The sequence below is a fragment of the Mesocricetus auratus genome, unplaced genomic scaffold (assembly GCF_017639785.1).
Source record: "Mesocricetus auratus isolate SY011 unplaced genomic scaffold, BCM_Maur_2.0 Super-Scaffold_100676, whole genome shotgun sequence".
Taxonomy (NCBI): Eukaryota; Metazoa; Chordata; class Mammalia; order Rodentia; family Cricetidae; genus Mesocricetus; species Mesocricetus auratus.
In genome coordinates, this window is record NW_024429266.1 from 104,494,710 (window position 1) to 104,515,036 (window position 20,327).

At 41.2% G+C, this 20,327-nt stretch overlaps 1 pseudogene; it reads left to right on the forward strand.

Annotated features, from left to right (window-relative positions):
- The first annotated feature begins 3,608 nt into the window (after positions 1-3,608).
- LOC101831703 lies at positions 3,609-6,947 on the forward strand (annotated as a pseudogene).
- The last annotated feature ends 13,380 nt before the right edge of the window (positions 6,948-20,327 follow it).

The following is a 20,327-nucleotide window of genomic DNA, read 5'->3' on the forward strand; positions in this document are numbered from 1 at the left end:
AATTGGTGAGCACACAAGCAGGAGTGGTTTCAATTGTGAGGACCACATGCATCAGGGTTGTTTTCCCAGCTCTCATGGGAGTTAGAAGGAATAGAAGTTCAAGGTCATCCTCAGCTACATAGATATTTTGGGGTCAGCCTGTGCTGTACTCATGAAATATGTAAAATCATGGAGGGCAACTGAGTCTGATGGGTGTAAATAGCATTATCTGAGGTGTCAAACATGGCAATGACATAGCTCCTACCTTCCATGAATGAGATACCAGCTCAGATTTCACAGCATCTAGGAGTGGGAATAGCTGGATAAAGGTCCATTAAGTGAGGCTTTCATGTGGTGATTGCTGGTTTCTGCATGCAGAGTCCTTATGCAGCCACCTAAACATGCACTATACAGCCATGCAACCTTTGATAATCGTCAGAGAGGAACAATAACGGATCCAGGGGTGAAAAGGTAGCCTTGGAGAAGAGCCATCCCGAGGTAGGGAGAGAGCCAGAGGATTAGAGAGTCCCCACAACCAGGAAAGCTTCCCTAAGGAGAAGGCTGGGGCCCAGATGCAGGCTGGCAGGGAGTGACAGGCAGGTGGCAGAAGGTTCAGGCTCAATAAAGGGTGGTGCAGAGTGGGTGCTGAGGAGAAGCAATGGGGGGGGAAGGAGTGGAATTGGGAGCAGGAACAGGGCAGGTTACCCAGGACCCAGGGAGAGGGAAAAGCAAGGTTATCAACAGTGATTACTTTGGGTTAATTTAGTACCTAGTATTTAATACACACTCATTAAGTTTATATACTTGAATAGTGAGTATTATTAAACAATGGTTATCTTTTATAATATACTCACCCATGTGTCTAGGCTGAGAGAGTACCCCCCATATGGAATGATCTCCCAAAGCCCATTCATGTACAGGAATAAATACTGGTTCTACTGCTAGTGGCCCCATAGCCTACCCAGGCCTCCAAACATAACATCCATGTTCGGGAGGCATGGTTTGATCTTATGCATGCACCTATGCTTTTATTGGAATTTTTACAGTAGGGAAAAGGCTACCCTAAATGTCTGATACCTGGCTTTTATTTGTATTAGGACTTTTGTCTCTAGGGCAGGGGGTGCTTAGCAGGAGCTTAATCCTGCTATATGATGACATTGGCTGTGCAGGAGAAAATACCTGGTAGATACAGGCAGAGCAATGTACTGTGTGAGGGGCTTAGTTACAGAAGAGGAGATAATGGAAGTACCTGCATTTGGTTGTAAGAGGGGGCTTTGGTTGAATGGAATGATATCTAGCAGTAACTGATACCTCATTATGGATGAGAGAGTGGATGAGAGAGAGAGAGAGAGAGAGAGAATTTTCATAGCCATTTATACTTCACAGGACCAGAAAACTTACTCAGTGTGTGTATGTGTGTGTGCATGTGCGTGCGTGCGTGCGTGCATGCATGTGTGCATGTGTGTGTGTGTGTGTTTATAGGTATTTTATTTGCTGTGTAGGGCTAACCTCAAAGGACCTGTGAGCTCCCATGTGTGTATGTTCATATGTGTGTCATTGGCTATAGAAGGGATTGTGAGCAGTACCTGACTCCTAATTCTGTATGGGGAGGTTGTGGGGACACATCGAAGGACATGACACCTTGCCATATATAGAGGGATTTGGTTGTAAGGGAATGGGAAGTATATCAGAACCTGGCATCATGATCTGGTGTGAGTGTATGGCTTGGGGGGCTTTGACTACGGGTGATGTGATACCTACTGGACCCAACACCCATCTTTTTCTGTCTTGCCCTCAGGCTCTTCTGTTTCTATCTCCTCTCACTCTCCCTATCCCTCTCCCTCCCCCTATATCTCCTCTGTGTTTGTGTGAATATAACTTGGTTATTCAGGATTTACAACATAGCATGTCCTGATATTTGTGTGTGTTGATTTGGCTGTAGGGGAGGCTACAACTTGCTGAATCTGATACTTACCCATGTGTGTGTGAGACTTTGCATTTGAAGGGGAAAAGTCAGGACCAGACACACAGCATATGGTCCTGTGTTTCTGTGCAGGGACAGAGAAGTCGTTGGTTGTTCTGTGCATTTGTGCATGGAGATCCCAGACAGAATACATCTTTCTTCTCTTCCATGGTTGTGAAAATAGATGGTTTCAGAAGGTCTGATTTGTGTTTGCACTGTTTCTAGTCTGTCCTGTGTGAAAGGGCCATCAAGGCAATATCTGTGCACTATAATGAGATTGATGACTACCTTAAATGCCATCATAGAGCCTTCATCCAGTAGCTGATGGAAGCAGAAGCAGAGATTCACAACGAAGCACTGAGCAGAATTCCTGGAATCCAGTTGAAGAGCCTATAAACCAACAGTTTATATACCTAAATATGACTATCCTAATTGAAATCACTTGAAAGTTTTAGCAAGTTCAACAGAACATAAAGGAAGTCGTGTTCATGCTCAAGATGAATTCATGACTGGGGGACTGAATGCATTCTTATATAAAAATGGGCAAATAAAGCATATGAAGAGAAGGGCCCAGGCAGTGGGGGCAGAGGCCTTTAATCCCAGCACTCAAGAGGCAGAGGCTAGCCGATATCTGTGAATTCTAGGCCAGACTGGTAGATAGAAAAAATTCCACAGGGAAGGATCCAAAGCTCACAGAGAAGCCCTGTCTTGAAAAAAACAAAACCAACCAAAGAAAGAAACAAAACCTAAAGAAAAATAACCTAAAAAAAACCAAAATGAAGATACAGGGTAAAAAGCCTGTAGCTCTAAGAATGTAATTCCGTTATTTTCCAGAAAACAGTTGCAAATGAAGATAGATGACTTTGTTATGTCTGAAATGCCAGTCTCAAAATGTAAGTTTTGAGGGAACATGACTGGCGGTGGTGGTGATGAATGCCTTTAACCCAGTACTTGGAAGATAGAGGCAGGCAGGTCTCCATGTGTAGACAGCCTGGTCTACAGAGCTAATGTCAAGACAGACTCCAAAGCTTCACAAAGAAACCTGGTATCAAAATGCAAAAAAAACCCTCACAATCCCACAAATATTGAGGGAGGGAACTTAACATATGTCACTGACGACAAGGAATAAAACAGCAGTTTCCCTGGGATGGTCCACAATGTCCTGAGGAGGTGCCTGGCTGTCTCAGCCACCACAGACTCTAGACAAAAGAGACAGAAAACTGGGTGGTTTAGAATCCAGGCTGGGGTTCCTGACGAGTCAGCCAATAGGAACAATGTCCAGTGGCCCAATCCACACTCCAAAGTGTTTTTGACAAAGAGAGCATTCTGGGTCCCATGAAAACAAAATAGCCAAGACAGCAGCCAATGAGGCTGTACCTGGTGTTGCTTCGGATGATCATAAAATCGTCTTCAAATTCACCGGTTCAAGCACTGTGTGCACTGCCTCTGGCACTGGGGTTTCCAAAGTGAACGCTCTGCCTTCACTGGCAAGACTGGCACCAACTGCCTCTTGTCCACTCAGCTTGTGCTGTGTGTGCATCCTGACTTGCGACCTGATTGGTGACAGGTACATAACTGAGCCAATCAGATTGAGACACCAATCAAGACACTCTCATTGGTTAACGTGAAGTCACAGTGACTTGTGTCAGCTCTAAAGTGATTTAGCATGGACAGCAGGTAGGGGTCACGTGAGAGCAGACTTAGAGCAGAAGGCTTTACTAGCTCTGTGCCGTTTGTGCAAGGACGTCCCGGTCAGCACGTATCTCCCTGCTCCTTTTTCCCTCCAGGGTCTCCTGTAAGTCATGAAATAGACTTGGTTTCCTCAGTCCCCAGCCCCCCCCACCCGCCTGGTCCCCTGGACTCCCACAGCCAGCGTTTCCCCCCGGGGCAGATCGCACAGGTGGTGTTTAGCAAGCCACAAGCAGCACAAATGAACAGGCCTCCAGGTGCTCTCAGCAGGGCCCACGAAAGGAAAAGCACAAGATCATTTCCTCCGTGACAATGACTGAAGACAAAACTGAACAAAGCCGAGAAGGCTTGGACACCCAGTAGCAAACGGACAGCTACTGATGAGGATCGAGGGGAAGAGGATGCTGATCGAAGCAAAACCCAGGACCTGTTCCGCAGGGTGCGCATCATCCTGAACAAGCTGACACCCCAGATGTTCCGGCAGCTGATGAAGCAGGTGACACAGCTGGCCACTGACACCGAGGAACGCCTCACAGGAGTTACTGACCTCATCTTTGAGAAAGCCATTTCAGAGCCCAGTTTCTCTGTGGCTTATGCCAACACGTGCCGTTGCCTCATGGCGTTGAACGTGTCCACTACAGAAAAGCCAACAGTGACTGTGAGTTTTAGAAAACCGTTGTTAAATCGATAGCAGAAGGAATCTGAGAAAGGCAAAGATGAGGATGAAGTTTCTGAGAAAAAGCAAAATGAGATGGACGAAGCCGCTGAGGTAGAAGAACGGGGATGCCTGAAGGAGGGACTGGGAGAGGCCGGACACAGCTCGACGGCGCTCTTTAGGGAACATCACAGTCACTGGAGAGTTATTCAAGCTGAAGATGTTAGCAGAAGCAATGATGCATGACTGTGTGGTCAAACTGCTTAGGAACCATGATGACGAGTCCATGGAGTGCATCTGTCGCCTCCTCACCACTATTGGCAAAGACCTGGACTGTGCAAAAGCCAAGCCTTGAATGGATCAATATTTCAGCCAAATGGAAAAAATCATTAAAGAAAGGAAGACCTCATCTCGAATCCGTTTTATGTTGCAGGATGTACTGGATCTGCGGCAGGCAATTGGGTGCCTCACCGAGGGGATCAGGGTCCCAAGATCCACAAGGAGGCGGAGATGGAAGAGCCCCGAGAACACATCAAAGCGCAGCATCTCATGGCCAAGGGCAGCGACAAATGTCAGGGCGGCCCTCCAGGCCCGCCCATCAGCCGTGGCCTTCCCTTGTGGGTGATGGTGGCTGGAATACTGTCCCCATTAGCAAAGGCAGCCGCCCCATTGACACCTCACGGCTCACCAAGATCACCAAGCCCGGTTCCATGGATTTCAACAACCAGCTCTCTGCACCGGGAGGGCGATGAGTTGGGGCAAGGGCAGCAGTGGGGGCTCAGGAGCTAAGCCCTCAGACACAGCATCAGACGCTACTCGTCCACACCTTGAATTGCTTTTCTGCTCTTCAGCAAGCATTACCCACAGAGAACACAGACAGCAGGCGTGCTGTACAGAGGAGTAGCTTAAGCCGGGAACGAGGTGAGAAAGCCAGGGACGGGGAGACCGACTACAGCGGAGTGAGCAGGGAAGGTGACCGTGGGGACCGACTTGATCGTGCCAGAACACCAGCCACCAAGAGAGAAAAGTTTTAGCAAGCAAGTGGAGGAGCACAGTAGAGAGCGGCCTTCCCAGCCGGAGGGACTGCACATGGCAGCCAGTCTCACAGAAGATCTTGGTCGGGATCCTGTGAAGCAGGAAGCCACTCTACCTCCCGTGAGCCCTCCCAAGGCTGCACTCTCTGGAGATGAGGTGGAGAAGAACTCTAAGGCCGTCGTTGAGGAGTATCTCCATCTCAGAGACGTGAAGGAGGCAGTTCAGTGTGTCCAGAAGCTGGCTTCACCCTCCTTGCTCTTCGTCTTTGTGCGCATGGCATTGAGTCCACGCTGGAACGTAGCACCATTGCTCGTGAACAGATACGGCGACTGCTGCATCTGCTGCTCTGCGCAGGGCGCCGCTCCACTGCCCAGTACTGTCAAGGGCTGTATGAAACACTAGCTGATGACATGGAAATTGACATCCCTCATGTATGGCTTTCCCTGGCAGAACAGGTAACAGCCATTCTCCAAGAAAGTCGGGGTGCCCGTGGGAGAGCTCTTCAGGGAAATTACGAAGCCTTTGAGACCCATGGGCAAAGCTACTTTTTTGTTGCTGAAAATCCTGAGTCTCTTATGCAACAGCATGGGTCGCAAAAAGGTGGGAATGCTGTGGCGAGAGGCTGGGCTGAGCTGGAGGGAATCTCTAGCAGAAGGGCCGTGACATTAGCACATTTAAGGCTGAACAGAAGGTGGAGATATGTCGCGTCTGCTGCGCGGCCTGTGTCCGAGAACGTGCAGAGGGTGTCGGGGATTGACAACACAGAGACTCGTTCAACGATGTAAAGAAAACTTTAAGCAGGCTCCAAAAAGGTTCAAGAAAACTTCCTAAGAAAGGCTCCCACCAGAGAAGCTTCTGCTCTCTCCTCTCCCCTGGCTGGTTCTGCCCTGACCCCAGAAACTGATCTGGGCGTGGCAGAAGAGGTGGTTAGTCTTTGGACAAGGTCGAGGTCAGGGTGGTTTCTGTGGGCAGGCCTTTTCCAGGAACTTAATGCCCCCAGGCATTGTATTGTTTTTAGTAAACATTGTCTTACAGCTGCCTACTCCCAGGCAGAAGGGGAAGTGGGTCTCTGCTCAAGGTCTGGTGTTCCCACAGAGATACCTTGGGAGAAGAGACTGAGGCTCCTGGCCAGAGGGCACTTGCCTCTGTGGAGCTGCGAAGGCGGCTGGAGAAGCTGCTGAAGGAGGACAGCAGGAACCAGCAGGTGTTTGACTGGACGGAGGCCAGCCTGAATGAGCAGCAGAGAGCATCCAATACATGAGTTCGAGCCCTCATGACAACTGACAACTGTCGGTTATTCTGCACTTATCTTTGAGACTCCTCTCCGAGTGGATGTTGCATTGTTGAAAGTGTGAGCGAGACAGCTACAGAAATACTACTTGTGAGAGGAGCAGAAGGAGCTACAGGCACTCTGTGCCCTCCAGGCCCTTGCAGTGACCTTAGGACAGCCTGCCAACCTGCTTCAGATGTCCTTTGATGCTCTGTATGAGGAGGGTGTGGTGAAGGAAGATGCTTTCTATAGCTGGGAAATCAGCAGGACTCTGCTGAGTAGCAGGGCAAGGGTGTGGCTCTTAAATCTTCAATTGGCTTCGAGAGGCTGAGGAGGGGGAGTCTGATCACAACTGATGGTGGGTGGGGCCAGGGACTTGGAACCATGGACTCGTGGATGGCCCAGCCAGCCAGCTGCCTGGAATGCAGGGGTCAGCGGTGGCATTGGCGGCAGTGGCAGTGGGTGCCCGTAGTGCGATGTGTCTGAGCTAATAAAGTGGCTGATGAAGCAGGATGGCCTGGGGCCCCCCCTCTAGGATGCTGCCAAGTGTTTCTCTCCTCTCCACCCGGAGCGCATGCACACACACACACACACACACACACACACACACACACGCACACACACACATACATATATTCTTGAAATTTAGTGTGTCTTGGGGGAGAAGGACACTACTGATTGCCTCTAGGGTCCTTTTTTATTTTCTGAGATCACTCTTGGTACTGCTGTCCTCGCTGCTGGGGGCATATGCCCCAGCCCCTGCACCACCCCTACTGCTGCCTGGGCAGGGGGCGGGAGGGGGGGCACGGTGCCTGTAATTATTAAACATGAATTCAATTAAAACAAAACGAATGATGAGATATGTCTCAAGGAATATTAGTTATGAAATATGATTTGTGGATTGTGAAGTATGATTATGAAATATGAATTATTTATCGAGGATTTGAATTATGACATATGAATTACATATCGAGTATTTTGAATAATAGAATATAAAATATAGACCTTTACATATGAAGCATTAAACAAGAATTATGTGTTATATAATATAAATTATGGAATACAAAATATGAATTATGAAAAAAAGAAGCATGAAATGTGAATTATGAATCGAGAATTGTGAATTACAAAAATAAAAATCACAAAATATAAAATATGGATCTATGACACCAAAGTATGAAATATGACTTAGGTATCCTGAAATATGAATTATGAAATATCAACTATGGAGTGTGAAAAATGCACTGTTAAATATTATATTGGATTGTGGATTATGAATTATGGAATATCAATTTGGATCATAAAATGAATTATTGAAGGTGAAAAATGAACTAAGATATATGAATTATTGAATTAGAATTATGAAATATGAAATTTGAATTGCGGTTGAGGAGTATGAGTTGTGAAACATAAATTATGTGCTGAGGATTATGAATAATGGAATATTAAATATGGATCCTGACATATGAATTATGTAATAACAAATAAAGGTTTTGAAAAAATACACTATGAAATACAAAACATGGATCATGAATTATTAATGTTTGAATTTGAATTAAGGATCGCATCCTGAAGTAAGATGTATGAATTATGGAATGTGAAATATTAATTATGAAATATAAACTATGGAACTTGAAACATGAATTTTGAAATATCAGGTATGGATTGTAAAATATGCATTATGAAATGAGTTATGTTCTGAATCATTTTGATTTATGAAATCGTGGATTATTAATTTTGAAAAATGATTTATGGATGCAGTATTTGAATCATGAAAGAAGAAATATGGATTGAGGATTTTGAATTATGAAATATGAATTATAGATGCTGAAATATGAATTATTAAATATGTTTCTTGGATTGTGAAATATGAATTATGAAATACAAATTAAGTTTCATGAAATATGAAGTATAAAATATGAATTATGGATTGAAGAATGTGAATTATGAAAAGAGTTATGAAGTTTGAACTGTGAAAAATGAATCCTGAAATATGAATTAGGAAATATGGATCAAGAATTGTGAATTATGTAATATGAATCATTGATTATAAAACATAAAGTAGGAAATATGAATAATGTATCATGAACTATAAATTTTGAAATAGGAATCATGAATCGAGGAGTAAGAATTATGAAAAATGAATCATGAATCTTGAAATGTGAATTATGAAATATGAATTGTGGATCATGAAATATGAATTCTAAAATAGGAATAATGGACAGAGGATTACAAATTATAAATATGAATTATGTCTTGTGAAATATGAATTATGGTTAGAGCATTATGATTCATGAAATATGGATTATGTATTGTGAAATATGAACTATGAAATATGAATTATGGATTGTGAAATATTAATTGTGAAATATGAACTATTGACCGAGGATTACAAATTATCAAATATGCATTATGGTTTGAGAAATATGAATTATGAAATATGAATCATGGAAAGAAATATGAAGTAGGGAATGTGATTCATGAATTATGAAAGATGAATTTTGAAATACAAATTATGGATCATGAAATATGAACTATGATATGTGAATTATGGATAATGTTATTTGAATTATGAAATGATATTATGGATTGTGAAATATGATATATGAATGTTGATATTATGATAGTGATACATGAATTATGAAAAATGATTTATGGATTCTGAAATATGAATTATGAAATATGAATAATGTATCTTGAAATATAAAATATGAAGAATAAATTTTTGATTGTGAAAAGTCATTTAGGTAATTAAATTAATTATGAATTATGAATCAAGAAATATGCATTATTAGATATGAAATATTTCTTATGAATTAATTGTTAATATGAACAATAGATCAAGAATTATGAATTACAAACTAAGTATCATGAAATATGAATTATGAACTACAAATCATGGATTGTGAAATATAAACCATGAAGCATTTATTTATTTATTTATTTATTTATGTTATTTTAAAAGATTTATTTATTTATTATGTATACAGTGTTCTGTGTGCATGTGTACCTTCAGGCCAGTGAAATATAAATTGTGAAATGTAAATTTTGGATAATTAAATACTAATTATGCTATATGAAATATGCATTGTTAAATATGGAGTATGAAATATGAATTTTGGATCATGAAATTTAAATTATGAAATGTAAATAATGAATAATGAAGGGTAATTTATGAACTTTGAAATTTTGATCATTAAATATGTACAATAATATATTAATAGTAAATTGTGAAATATGAATAATAGATCTAGGAGCTCTAGGCTCTACATACCTTCCACAGGATCCAAGGGTGTTCACAGAGGAGGCATGATCCCTCAACATCTTCTGTAGGATCCATGGGTAGTCACAGAAGTCTTTTTAATTTTTTATAACTGCCAAAGATGTATTTGTTCAATTAAACTAGAGTGGAGCCTTGTAAATAATGCAAACCAAGAACAAGGGCAACAACTTGAAATTAGTACTGAAGTAATTCTAGGTTCCAAAAGAAACAACAAAAGCAATTACAAAAAGACGACTTCCCATTGCCTTCGATAAAGAGGAGACTGATCACAGTCTGCATATGCAGTGAAATCTGAGCTGGCGAAGGATAGCATGGCATGTCAGTGTGCAGGGTGACAGGCACAGGGATGAAGTAGGGGTGAGGTTAACCAGAATTGGTAGAACACAAAGAACAGTCAGTAAACATTTAACCTTGTAGAGGAAGCAGCCTGAGACATGAGAGAAATTTGGGGGTGTCCATGAACATGCAAAAGGGAGAGCGTCTCTTCTAAGTGGTCAGAGATTACCAGAAATAAAACCAGTCACAGTGCGCTTCCATAAAAATACATATTGGTTTTCCCAATTGCTGTCATGTTTTTTCCTAATGTATGTTGATTATCTTGATTAATAAAACTGTCTTTTGTAGTCAGAGAGATTATAGGTGGCTATCAGAATGCCCAAGACATAATTAGTGGTTTGGAAGTTTTAACTCCAACTACTAATCAGTCTCTGAGGTGGAGGCAGGAGCTGGAGTGTGAGCTAATTGCTAGTGGACAGGGATTAGAGTGCTCGTGTCTACCCAAGGAGACTATTATACAGTGTTGTAGGTAGCACCGTAGATCCTCTTCTGGTGAACATTTTAGAGTTCTGAGTGGGTGGGCTGCTCATAAAGGGCATGGAAGGACCGTGTGGTATTCAACCCTCATTCCTGGCTCTATGCATCCTTTCCATTCTGCTCGTCTGAAGTTGTGTTCTTTATAATGAAGCAATAAATGTGAACAAAAGGATTTTTTTCTGAGTTCTGTGAGCAATCCTGGCAAATTAATAAGGTTGATATGGGGTCATGCGAATGTAGAATTTTTATGATGTGGGCAGTCTTAGTGACACTGGGCTCCTTCACCTTGGAGATCTATGCTAAAATGGGTAGTTTGTGTCATAGATGAGTTAAATTGTAGGTTGGTGTCTTGAGAGTTGGATTTTAGTTTGTGTGAGGAAGTTTGTTTGGTTCAGAAGTGTGAGAGAAAAGTAGACCAGCCACACCCACAACAGAAGGCAGACCCCTTGAACAAAGACATTGGTAGTGGATGAGTGTATTGGAATGTTGCTGGCTCTACCAAAATTCATGCTTGAACGCAGCCTCTAATGTAACAGAATGTAGCCTTTGGGAACTGATTGGGTCAAGACTCAAAACCTAGGTTAAGTTCCCTTACAAATACTGTTTGCAACAGGAAGTGTGTCTCTGCCCTCTGACTTTGTCTCCTACAGGCTGTGTTGCTTTTTCCTTCTGGTGTTCAAGGTAGTATCAGGGGATGGAGGACAGTCTTGCCTCAAGAGCCAAGCTTGACAGCATCTTAGTCCTGGATGCAGTCTGCAGAGCTGTGAGGATCACATTCTTTCTATAATGCCAGCCTCTGGTACCCTGTTACTGCAGCACAAATACACCAAGAACTGATTCGTCTTCTCTCCCATTTACCAGATTGTCCTATAGGAAGTGAGTCTCGTGAAGGAAAGAAGCCCACTTAATTATAGACAAGCACTGATAAGCACTCAATAAAGATAGTATAGGAGGAGTAAAAAGAAGGAAGAAAATTCTCTGGAAAATGTGTTTTCACAATAAGAAAACACAACCAATAGATGAGCCAAATCAAATGACAACAAAGCAAGCAGATATGCTTTATAGGAAGCCTTTTCTCCCTCTACCCGTCTCTCTTCAGAGCTCAGAAAAGAAAAAAAAATCCCTCAGTAATATAGATTTTGTTTTAGCTTTTTGAGGTAAAGCTTTATATAGCTTAGGCTGACCTCAGAGTGGCTATGTGGCCAAGGTTGTCCTTGAACCGTTTATTCTCTTCCCTTCTCCAGTGTAGTACCATCAGTACCACCACATCCTGTTCAGAAATGATGTTAAATTAAAAAAGGAAACAGTAGATGTTATGAAAATTAGTAAGATGGAAATAGAGTATGATATACCTTAGGAAATTAATCCATTTTTTTAAAAAAAAGCATAAAGAATTTGGGCAGATAGAGGACACCCACATGCCTGAGCATTGTCACTCAGCCTGGGTGGGTAGAAGAGAACCATGGGCCTGACCAATGACACATTGCATGGAACACTTGCAAGTAAAGCTGATTGGACAAAAGGGTACATGTGACACACTGCAGCTCCCAGTGCCATTAATCCTAATGTAGAGTTGATGGACAAATGGGAAAGATGGAGGAGCATTGTGTTTTGTTTGTTGGTTTTTTATTGTTGTTTTGTTTGCTTTTCATCAGTGTTTTTATTTGTATCTTTATTTCTTTTATAATTTTACTTTGGTGGAGCTGGTGGGGATGCTGCAAGGGTGAAAGGTGGACATGGAGGGGCTGGGAAATGAGTGGGATTGGAGTGCATGATGTGTAACTCCCAAAGAGTCAGTAAATGTTATGTTAAAGTCATTAGCAAAGAATCCAATAAAACAAAATTTTAAGAATAAAGTGAGACTATCTGGTTAGACCGGGAAAACCAAACACCCCTCCCCCCAAACAAACCAAAGTCAGGAAAAAATCTTAACAAACTTTTTTAATTTTAATTTTATATAGCTTGTTTACATGTCAGTGCCAGTTCCCTCTCCCTCCCCTCCTCCTGCACCCCCCACCATCCCCCCTAGCCTCCCACCCTATCGCCACTTCCTTCCACATAGGGGATATCTAGATTCTGTCATTTCACTCAGAGTAGGGTCCAGGCACACCCCTAAGAGTCCAGGCTGAGAGAGCATCCCTCCTTGTGTTATGGACACACGATGTCTGTTTGTATGCCAGCAACAAACACTGATCCACTGCTCAGGACCCCATAGGTTGCCCAGGCCTCTTCACTGACTCTTACATTCAGGGGTTCTGGATCAGTCCCATGCTGGCCTCCCAGCTGTCGGTCTGGGGTTCAAGAGCTCTCCCCTGTAGAAGTAGTTAATGCCTGTAGGGTGCTATGCAGTTGGTAGTTTTAGAGTAGTGTACCTTGTACATTTGTACTCTTAAGAGTGGAGTCAAGGAGCCTCTTAATTGGACAGAACTTTAAGGTGAGAAAGAAAGAATCTCTAATCTTGAAGATGCACTTCTACCAGAGGATGATGAAAGAAGTGGCAGCAAGAAAACATCAGATAAGCAGTGCACAGATTGACTACAGCTCAAAGAACGGGGTAAAAAGACAAGAGTGGAGTAGTGAGTAAGACATGTGTGATTTGTTAATGTTTCTTATTGAACACCTGGACGATGATGGGCTGGAGAAGAGGGAAGATGGAAGAAAGTTAAACAATCTTATTAGTGTGTTTTACATAGTCCAAATGTAAAATAGTAACATTTAAGATGGCAAATAATCCTAAATATGATTCCAAATATAAGCACTATCAAAATAATAGAATTGGATGGTGGAGAAAATGGAGGGAGCAAGCGGAATTGAGAAGAAGTAGAAGAAATTTCTCAAAATGAGATATCCCTTAAACTGTCACTGGGCCTGGCTTTAAAACTGACCATTTGTATAAAATCTATTTGGCGATGTATAAAGTATTATAATTCAGTATAAAAAAACTTAATAATATGTTCAAATTTATTTTATGAATTGAGTACATTATCAATATCAAAACAATAAAATCTGAGAAAACTTCAGACTAATCACACTACTAAATATTGATACAGTCATATGATATGAAATATAAGCAAAGAAGATTTAGCAGTATAGTGTTGTGGGGTATCTACAAGAGAAGACATGGATTTAAGCCAAGAGAGAGTCTTTACTAGCTGCCCAGCAACTACACTGGCTTTCTCAGGGTGAACTTTTGAACACAAAAGCATATTCTGGGTTGAGATTGTTCAGTAGGAAGAGCAGTCACCCAGAATTTGGGCTACAGAAGCCAAAAAGCCAGGTTAGTGCATCCAGAGACTTTCCCAGCACTATGGACATTGAAGGCAGTAAGTCTTTGTTTTCCATTTTTGGCTGCTATGGCTCTCTAGGTGTTGAGTTTTATGGACAGAGTAGTACTTTCATCATGGAGTTAGTTGTGCTAAGGTCTGGGAGCCAACTAAAGTCTGGGGGTCCTGTTACATAGTAAAAGAGTAACATCATAACCAAATATGTTTTATTACTTTAAGATGTTCTGATATTCATAGTATACACTTAAGATTATATGTAAAATTTTATATAGATTTAAGGAGATAATTTACAGGACACCCCCAAATTTCTCTCATGTCTCAGGCTGCTTCCTCTACAAGGTTAAATGTTTACTGACTGTTCTTTGTGTCATGTCTATAGACACTGGAAGAACATTTGACAAAATCTAATCTCCATTTTTAAGAGATCAAAAAGGGGGAATTAATGCACTCTATGTTGCATTTATGTGTAGAAATGTGTATGTACAAATATTTACACATGTACTCACAGATATGTATACACTTGTGTGTCACAATCACCCAAATGAAGTTTTACAGATGAAGTACATTTTCTTACTAGAGCCAGAAATAAAGTTATAATGATACTCTTTTCACCACTAACATTTACATTGGCACCATTAGAACACTTAGACAAGATAAACTAAGCAATTTAAAATTGTGAGACTACAAACAGAAAAGACTGAATACCCAGAAAGTTCTTGGCTAGGGAGCGGTTCAGTAAGGAAAATACTTACCTTTCTAGCTTGAAGAACTGAGCTAGATTTCCTTACGCATTCACAACAGCCTGGTGTGGTTTCCTGCGGGTGGGGTGGGGACAGAGAAGCAGGGGACAGGAGGAAGCATGGGGTTGGCAGGACAACCAGCTTAGCTGACTTGGTGAGTTCCGTTTTAGGTCAGTGAGAGATCTTGTCATCCACCTCCCTGCCTCTCTCCCCACAAAAAATGTAAAAAGAAAAATAAGAAAGAAAGAAGGAAAGATCCTGAGGAGTGACACCTGTAGTTGGTTTCTGGTCTCCATCTATATGCACACACACACACACACACACTCATCTACACACCCAGAAGTGCACACTCATCTTCATACACTCACAGACACACACTCACACACACATAGACACTCATGTACATATACAGAAGTGCACACACATCTTCATAAACACACACATATAGACACTCATCTAAAATGCATAAATGCACACACATCTTCATACACACACACTCACAAACACATAGACACTCTTCAACACGCACAGATGTGCACACATATCTTCATACACACACACATAGACACTCATCTACACACACAGAAACACACACACACACACATACTCACAGAAACTAGAAAATCCTCAAAGAATCAGATGAAAAATAATTAGAAAGCTCATAAAAATGTTAGAATGTGAAAATAATTTACACAAATAAATCATTTAAGTCAACTAAATAGAAGATGGGAATGTAGACTAGATTCTGCTTACCATAGTGGTAGAAAGACAGATGATTTCAAATCATTCGAATGTAGCTTATAGGGGCATACAACTTATAGGAAACTCAGAAATGGCACAAAGTTCATTAAGTTGTGTGAATCTGGGGCATCTTTCTTTGCTTTCAAGTTTTTTTTCCAGGTTGCTTTTAGTTGTTTTTAAGTGCCTGCATGTCTAAACACACACATGTGCATACCACACCTGGAAACAACAGCAGTGATTGTTTCAACATATTCTGCTCTGTCAAGGCTGTGACTACATGCAGGCATTTAGGCTTCATCCTGAGCAGCTAAAGGAGAAAGCAAGAAACTTAAGAGATGCTGGGTATACCCTTTCTGTTCCACTTGTTTGTACCAGAGACAAACGAAGTTTTGCGAAGTTGGAGAGATGCAGAATCATAAGTGGAGCCACGTTAACCAAACTACAAAACACAAACACAAACACACACACACACATACACACACACGCACACACATACACACACATGGAAACTTGGCAACTCCGTGCACACTGCATGCCGTGTAACCCATTTGCTGAGAGGAGGTGAAGTTCAGTACCCTGTCCCTCTCTGCATGGCCTGGGCCCATCCTGTAGGCACAATAGTCTGACTCCTGGTGTGTTGACACATTTCAGCCTCTCCTACAGCCAGGACTACCTTCGGGGTATGTCTTGATGCCAGAAGCCTTGTAGTCTGAGCTCTGAGATCCAGAGTGAGCAGAGATACTTGCTCCATCTCAGGAGCTTAGGTGCTGCCTCATTCGGCTTCTCCAGTCCCCATATTGTCCCCTCTGTCTACTTATTTTTAAGGAAATGACAGCCTTAGAATATTCTTGGAGAATTTACTTCAAGTGATCATATCAGAACTCCCAGGTCAGTTTCAAAGAGGTATTTACTGTTAAATTATATCATGGGGGGGGGTTGACTCTTACACTGTAGTAAAAGCGTTTCCATTTTTGGCTACAAGCAGCAGCATGCACAGGTCTATCTAAAATATTTTTTTGCAGAATGAAGAAGTGGTATATGACTTTGATATCTTGGAGATCATAGAGTTGCTTGAGGTATTGAGGTGGAACCCTCAAGATCCAATGAGCTCAGAGCCGCTGTAGCTCAAGATGCCCATACTCCTCTCATCCTGACCCTTGGTGGACTAAGAATGCCACATTCTATCAAAATAACAGGAGAGTTAGGACAAACAAACTAGCAAAAACTCCTCTCTGTTGAATGGATGTGTGCTGTTGCAGAAGTGATGCAAAACAGCAACAGCAATGCAGTTCTGTGACGCTCCCAGTAGGAATGGAAGAACTGCCATTCAAGATGACAGTGAAACAAAGTCTAGTGACTTTCTAAAAGTAAGGGGGAATAGCCAAGAGCAGAATGAACAAGTGAGAAAGATCACAGAGCAAATGACTTCAGAAGATACTCTCTGGGACTCCAAAACGAAGTGGTTCACGGCAGGACACAGAAAGACACAATGTACATTCAGGTAGTGACATAACTTTAATGGCAGAAGGCCCTTCCTAACTAAAAACACTTCTGTTTCTTTCACGAATTGCTGCATGGGACAGGGCAGGGGAATAATTGCTCAGTGGAGAATGAGGGATTATTATGCACCCTCCATGTGTTTTTCTAAAAACATGATACATTGGGTGTGGAGGCTCACTCCTGTAAATCCTAATGATCCATTGTTTGAAATTGTGAGTCTCGGGTCATCCTGAGTCACAAAGCAAGTTTTAGACCAGCTTGAGACAACTGAAATTAGACTGTGTCTCAAGTAGCAGACAAACAGAAAGATAAAATACAAAATTGGTGACTAACAATTGTAACTTTACCTGAATGTAAAACTTAACATAGACAAAACTGATTGGTTATCACATAACATCAATTTCTAGCATGCTAATGCATGTTCATAATATTCCATTTACTGTTTACTCTGTAACACATTATGTTTATTATTGTGGAAATAAGATCTCACATCATAAATATAATGTACTATGTCTTCATGATTTTGTGATTACATTAAAAATAGAATAAATTCTAATTGAAAAAGACTAAAAATAATCAATTAAAATGTTGTTAGTGTAAAAAGTCCTATGAGAGTAAAATAATAATAGAAACAAAAAGAATCCCATTATGTCTAAACATAAATTCAACACAGGGAAAAGGCTTGTGACTGCAAGGTGTATAAATTCAGGTTTCACTAACAGAAATGGGACATTATCCACACTTAGGCTACAATTGAGAGGGTGTGGAGTGTGTAAAGTACGTTGTTAGAAAATATTTCAAAGATGTGGGGTGTCTGATTTGAAGCCCCCAAGACCTGGCCTGTGGTAGTAGTGTTTTGGATATTTTAAAGGATGTCATAATGAGAAAGTTGATGTCCCATTCCCATGGAACATTTGTTGCTGGCTCTGGGCTTACTGAGGAAAACAGAAACTCAGTGCTTTAATAATTAGTAATAATAATTAGAACCGCTCAACAATGAGGCCTTGTTAATGCCCCACACTGTTCCCGGTTGAATGGAAGTTTGGCGAGTGTCTAAGGAGAAATCCCTTCTAGAATCACTGTTCTGGAATTTGGGTTGTTTTAACAAACTATTAACATGTATAATTCTCTTTGACTCTTTTATTTGGATTTTTTTTTGTTAGCCATAGTAAAACCTAAATTGTTACAAAACTGTCTTTGGTGGTTAAACATATTCCCTTTATTTTTATCATTTTATGGACATGGGTGTTTTCCAGCATGTATATCTGTGGACCATGTGTGTGCAATGCCCAATGAGGTCAAAGGGTGTGTTGGATCCCCTGGGACTACAGCTACAGATGGCTGTGAGCTGCTAAGTATGGGCCAGGAATTTAACTGGGGCCTCTGAAAGGGCACTTGGTGCTTTCACCTGCTGAGCGTCTCTCCAGATTTGGAGTTTTTATTTTGTGTAAGTTGTAACTATTGATGGGCACTTTGATATGAAACTTAATAATGTCACAAATGAAATGTTCTCATCTGTTTTGAGTTTCAGCCTGGATGGTATAAAAGATCACCAATTGAAGAAAACATAAAAGTTGTGCATAGAAAATAAGACATTTTACAACAGTTAGGTAAAGCACATCTGTTCTTCTTCTTCTTTTTTTTTTTTCGAGACAGGGTTTCTCTGTATTGTTTTGGAGGCTGTCAGTCCAACCTGGCCTCGAACTCACAGAGATCCGCCTGCCTCCCGAGTGCTGGGATTAAAGGCATGCGCCACCACCGCCCAGCTCTGTTCTTCTTCTTACTATAGAGTTTTTCACCTCACAGACACCGAGCTGAAGTGACAGATTAGTATTGCATGTTTATGTTTCTGTGAGTTATCTGGAGAGACTCTAGCCTTCCCAGTAGTATTTTTTCCTGGACTTTAAAAGTGGCTATTTCTGACTGAAAGGGCCTTATGTGGGCCACAATATGGAATATAAATTTTTATAAAATACAGTGCTTATATTATACTGGTTTACATTCATTATGAACATCTACAAATTAAGTTGCCAGTACTTATCCATGACTTTTTAAAACAATATTGGATTCCTTTCATTTAAATAATATTAAAAGGTGTAACACGAAAAATAAAAGACCCAGAGACAGATACTGGGGTTCAAGCTTTAAGGTGAAGTCCAGAAAAGCAGAGCTGCCAGCCACTAGCTCTCACCTCTACCTCAAAGCCACCAAGCCTCAGACCGCTGCCTCTCCTCCACTTGGCTAGAGAATAAATCTCTAAATCTCACCTGAAACACTGAGCTCCTGTCTTTTACATACCTCTCTAGGGCTGGGATTAGAGGCATAAGCTCTAATTCTTTTAGACTGATTCACTCTTGTGTAGCGCTGGGTGCCCTTGAACTCAGAAAGATCCATCTGCCTCGGTCTCCGGAGTCCTGGGATTAAAGGTGTGTAAAACCTCGCTTTTATAGCTCACTAGTATGATTGGCTTTGCATCCTGAACCTTCAGGCAAGCTTTACTAAATAAAAATAATATATCACCACAAAAGGCAAATTTTTTAAATAATAGGATGAAAAGCAACAAGAAAGCTTTTGGAGATTTTATGTTACATTATTGAGAAAGAGAAATGAATGTCTTCACACAACATAATTTCTCCAGCTACTGAGGGCAAGTACATTCAGAATACTTGAGAAGTAACAGAAAACAGGACAGCAAATGGTTTTAGGGATTAGGTTAAATTTCCCATGGAGACCTGTAGTATTCTTTCTCTGACTGGATCATCATTCCCAACAGTTTTATTTTAACCAGTGGTGATGCCATGGTTACCCTTCTTCCTACACTTTTATTCCCTATGGAAATGGGCTGTTGGGTGAAGCATCCATACATTCCACGCATATGACAGCTACTGACACAAATGGAGCACAGCGTATAAACCAGCCTTCACTGTGGAGGGTTTATAATGTTTGTCATTCAACTAGACTTCTTGTTTACAGTCTCTGTGGGCACAACTGGAGATTAATTTCCCCCCATTAGTTTGACTGTATTCTTCTAAATTGTCATTCCCTTGTGGTTTTAGCTCTAGTACTGAGGTTACAGCTTTCATTTTACATTAGCAGTTTACCATTTCAAATATTTATGAATTCAGGTTATTGACCATCTAAGGAAAACTAGTGTATTGTTCATATACATTTTAACTTGCTTTATTTTGTTTGTTTGTTTAGAGACTGTCAGCCTAGACAGCCCTGTCTTCCTTTTGCAAGACTTGGAAGTTGGTATTTAAAAAGTCATTCTAAAGGTGACATTTGGCCTGCTTAATGAATCTCAACTTTAATAAATGCTAAATGCTTAATTTAAAATACTTTACCAGTAACATAATCCAAGATGAGAAACTATGA